This window comes from Triticum urartu, chromosome 7A (genome assembly GCF_056163025.1).
Source record: "Triticum urartu cultivar PI428250 chromosome 7A, HENAU_Tu73, whole genome shotgun sequence".
In the NCBI taxonomy this organism is placed as follows: Eukaryota; Viridiplantae; Streptophyta; class Magnoliopsida; order Poales; family Poaceae; genus Triticum; species Triticum urartu.
This window is the reverse complement of record NC_141879.1, coordinates 645,244,220-645,249,192: the sequence shown is the minus strand read 5'-3', so window position 1 is coordinate 645,249,192 and position 4,973 is coordinate 645,244,220. Positions and strand designations below refer to the sequence as shown.

Genomic DNA, 4,973 nt, shown 5'->3' with positions numbered 1-4,973 from the left:
AGTACAACTCAATGAAAACAATCCAGACACGATCAGACAAAATAATCACATGCATGTCCACGTAAAAGTTCATTTAGAGGACATCACATAAGAAGAATTGATGGATTGATAGAGTGTGGGAGTATCTATTAAAAATGAAAAAAATGAAACAATTTTCTTTTGTATTTTAAGTGACATAATTTGGATCAACGAATGTTGGCCCGATTAGAGAAACGTAAGTTACGATGCATATTTTACGGACATGATTAGATAAGGATAATGTGTGTGTTTGTGTGTGTCTATCTTTGGTGCCTAATTTCTCAAGGTCAGTGAACCAGGTTGAGAAGAAATGGCATGGTTAAATAGAATATGTAGGTAGACCTCAAATTAACCAACATGCAACAAATCTAGCCGCGCAAACGCACGGGTCACCCCGCTAGTTACTCATAGTATGAGTAACTAGCTATGTTACTCAATTAGTATCTCTCCTTATTAATTAGCTATCACATCATGTTTTTTGCTTAAGTGTCATCTATGTTACTCTCACTATGGATAGTCTCAGTGCCAGCTCACCCTGGCAATGGGGAATACCCAGCCGGGTATTGCTCTCCCATCCCCGTGCCCGTGAGACAATCTCAGCCCCATCCCCATCCCCATCCCCGCCCACGGGGAAAGAAATTTTCCCATCCCCGTCCCCATGGGCATATCATCCCCATCCCCATGCCCACTCACACCCACAATTTGAACATAAAAACAGGAGTATTTCAACATAAAAATAACAAGATTTCATCCCAAAAAACAACAACATTTCAACAAAAAACGACAACATTTCATTGCAATAAACAGCAGCATTTCAGCTCAATAAACAATAGCATTTCAGCTCAATAAACAGCAGCATTTCAACATAAAAACAATATTATTTCAGCTCAATAATCAGTAGTGCTTTAGCATAATAAATATCCAGGTTTCATAGTAAACAACAGCAATTCAGCACATAATCAGCAACCAAATCTCAGTTTTCACACACCAACACATAGTAGTTCACAATCTTACGATGAGGGAATTACAACTAATAGGTTCACACACATAAATTTAAGCAAATAAGTCTTTGGGACCAAAAGAACAGTAGAAAGTCATCAATGGTTCAACATGGCAGCCTCCAAATCTCCATTCTTCATGAAGCATCAAGCGCAACTTTCCAGATCAGGTGAGGGTAGAACCTACATGAGAACATACAATGAGATCACACACATAATTTAAAACTTGGAAATCATGAATATTAGTTAGTAGCATTGAGGAAGTGCTTCACCTCTTGATTGTCTTGGAGTCAAGTCCAGAAACTTGGTGAGTTTGCATTGTTGCCATCTACGAGAAAACAAGTTAGTACATATGAACATGTAAACAAACATGGCAGCAAGAAACATGAATATAAACAGCAGCACACACACCTTTATATTTGTTCCGTATCCAATCTTGTGAGCACATTAGAGTCTCTAACATTTCTGGAGTAAGACTACAACGATGGTCACATAGAACTCTACCGCTTGTACTGAATGCAGATTCTGAAGCAACGGTGCTGACTGGAATAGCAAAGATGTCACGGGCTAGCATCCGCAAAGTATGATAGCGTGTTCCAGCCACTTTCCACCAATCTAGCACATTAAATTTATCTTGTAAACTGGAACTAGCTCATCTTCTAAGTAGCGGTCTAACTTAGATTTCATCCTAGAAGCTGTTGGCCTTTTCTGAGCAACACGCTCATTGAAGAGTGACATAAGAGCTGGGGCTTGCATAGAAGAAAAAGAGGAAGAAGGGGCTGATTCATCATCATCCTTCTCAAGACTGTATTCCTCTAACAATTTGCATAACTTGGCAACTAATTCTGCCACATACCCCTCACATTCTGCAGATGAAACGTTGACACCATGTAACATTGCAAAGCAAACAAGCAACATCTCATTTTTGTACCGAGGATCAAGAATTGTAGCCATGCCCATTAGATCTTGATCAAATGTGTAATTCTCCACATTTACTTTTCCTTGGCTTGCAGAACCAAACCTCAAAGAAGATTGACTAAGGGTTTTACCCTTGGTCTTGATCTTTTTCAGAACACAAATACCTAAGTGGTAGTGAAGATGTTTGGTCCCATTCTTTGGTTCTCCTCCAAGCTCCTTATTGCAATAAACACACTTTGCCTTCCATTTTCCAGCAACCTTCACTCTCTTGAACTCAGCCCACACAGTTGAGGTAAGTTTTCTTTTGGAAGCAACTTCTACATTCTCCTCCTCCTCTTCAGCCCCATCTTCTCCAGTCTCATCCCCTCCAGCCCCATCTTCCTCTTCATCAGAAACAAAAATAGGATCTGCAAACTCATGATAATGAATGGACTCATCGAAGTCATCCTCTTCCTCTTCCATGTGCTCAATTTGAGGTACACTTCCTGTCCCAAAATATGCAACTACAGCTTGGTCACCACTTTCTGTTGGTGGTGTCGACATGCTGCCACTGGACATGCTGCAATTGCCATGATCATGCATTAGGAAACAAACAAGTGATGAACTAACAACAATATATACTAGACAAAAATATATACTAACAAAAATTGATGAACTAACAACAATATATAGTAGACATCAATATATACTAAGAAAAAAGTGATGAAGTATATACTAACAACAATATATACTAACAAAATAGTGATGAACTATATACTAACAGCAAGTATACTAGACAACAATAGACACTACATCTGCATATATTCCTAGACAAAACCCTAGGTGATGAACTAGTGCAAGTGATTCTCACCCAATCTTCGTGCTCCTGTCGGTGATGGACGAGATTGGACTCGGTGGAGACTTGCCGGTGATGAATGAGGATGGACTTGGTGGAGTCTTGCCGCTGCTGGTGACAGACGGGAATGGGATAGTGCTTGATGGAGGCTTCGGTTTGGGGGGGGGGGGGGGGGGGGGGGGGGGGGGGGGGGGGGGGGGCGTCCTCCTCCTCTCACACTCCCACGACCAGCTCGTCTGCCCCCCGCACTGCTCCAGCCATGGGAGGAGACGGACGGACAGGAGCTCGTGTGGGCGCCGTTTTGCGCCACTGGGGGTGGAACAGGGAGAAGATGGAGGGGCCGCCGGTCGCAGCAGCGATGCAGGTCACTGGATGGAGGCTAAGGTAGTGCAGGGCGGCGTCGGGCTGGATCTGGATCGGGAGTTCTGGGCATGGCTGCGTGGGTGAGGGAGGGGGAACAGGGGCGTGGCGGCTAGGTTAGCGTGGGTGTGTGTGGAGTGGCGCTGAGAGGGGGTGTGGTTAGGTTAGGAATTGGTGGGCTTTTTGGCCCATATTCGGGCACTTGGGCGGGAGGTCGAAGTTTCGGGATATTAGTGGCGGGAATATTACGGGTAAGCCGGGTATCGGGTATGGGTAATGCCATGCCATCCCCATCCCCGTTTACCCATTGGGTAAGGTAGTTCACCCAATAGCTTCCCCATGGGTATCACAATTGGCATATACCCATGCCCTAATAGATTAATTACCCGTGGGGACACGGGTAATGGTTAACCACTGCCGACGTGAGTGCCAGCACGCCACAGCGTGCCGTCGCTAAGGCCACCGCGTCTGTTGCCCACAAGCAGTGGCGTGCTGGGAAGTGGTCTTGGACGGCGGTTGGATTGGTCGAGACCGCGACGACTGATTGATGTATTGATGTTGTCGGGACAAGCAACAAGAAGGTGATCCTATGTGGCCGATAGTACCGAGTAGCGAACAATAGCGGGCACCTTTACATGGGCCGGCACCTGGCGCGGCTTATTAATACATACAGTTTTTGTTCATGTATCTCGAAAATCTATTTATATAACCACAATTTTATGATAAAAATGTCTATGCTTAGTTAAAGAAACATATCTCAGAAGAAAAAGCATGTATATTAAATAAAATCATGTACTTCAGGGAAAAAATTCATGTATTTTTTAGATGTTATTATGATCAAAAAGACAAAAACTAAATGTGCATGTGGTGCAAAAAACAAAATGTTCTGGTATTACAATATCAGTGCATTTCTGTAAAATGTTCTTGTATTTTGGAAGAAACAAACTCATGAAAAGGAAAGTTTCTATATCTTAAATCATATATGCAAGTTTTGTAAATAAAATGTTCAAGATTTCCAAAATTCATTAATGCATCTTATAAGAATATATTAATGTACTTACCCCAAAAATATTATTGGAAAAAGATATACAATTAAAGTGAAAAAAGGAAAATACATAAGAGTGACAAAAATCAGATTAGCCTCCACTGAAGAAAAAGAGAGAACCAAGAGCGAAAGGGAAGAAGATGAAGATTGAAACAAGAAGCAAAGGGAGCTCCTCCCAAGGTTGTGAAGTCCAGATCCATCATCTTGTCTCTTTCAAGCTGCGGTTCCACCATCTTTTATGAGATTGTTCCCATCTCTAACTCTTGAGCCCAAAATCTTATTGTGTTCATTCCAAATGTAGAAATCTTGTCTCTGTGTTGATGTTTGCGGCTGCCCAGAAAATTAAACTCGCCACCAAACATTGTCTGAGGACTATCTCAGGTCCCGTGAAACTTATTTTCCTCCATATATATTGTTACATATCTTTTCCTCCGTACTAAGCAACGATTCTTGAACATGATGTGATGCTGAGATTACTTTGTTTGCGCTCTAATTTTATATCACAAGTGTGTGATAATTCCCACCAACTTGATGGTTGCATTTACAATTTTACATCATAAACCACATAAGAAACCGAGAGACAGCATACAAGCATGTTAATATTTTTTTTCAAAAAGGGGGGACTCCCCGGCCTCTGCATCAGAACGATGCATACGACCACATTTATTAAAAAGTAGGTTCAACAAGGTCTTAAAGTCTGTCAACAAAATCAAAAACGACAAGCTCACACAGAGCCACAACGCCAATAACAAAAGGCCCAAGAAGCGACAACCAGCTGGAAAAAGATAAGATAGGTAAA

At 42.1% G+C, this 4,973-nt stretch overlaps 1 long non-coding RNA gene across 1 annotated transcript; it reads right to left on the bottom strand.

Annotated features, from left to right (window-relative positions):
• Positions 1 to 876: 876 nt before the first annotated feature.
• Positions 877 to 3,287, bottom strand: LOC125524650 (uncharacterized). Its single transcript, XR_007290911.2, has 4 exons — positions 2,785 to 3,287; positions 1,428 to 2,493; positions 1,289 to 1,344; positions 877 to 1,199 (listed from the first exon to the last, which is right to left on the bottom strand). It is a non-coding gene; the product is annotated as an uncharacterized LOC125524650 (long non-coding RNA).
• Between the last annotated feature and the right edge of the window lie 1,686 nt (positions 3,288 to 4,973).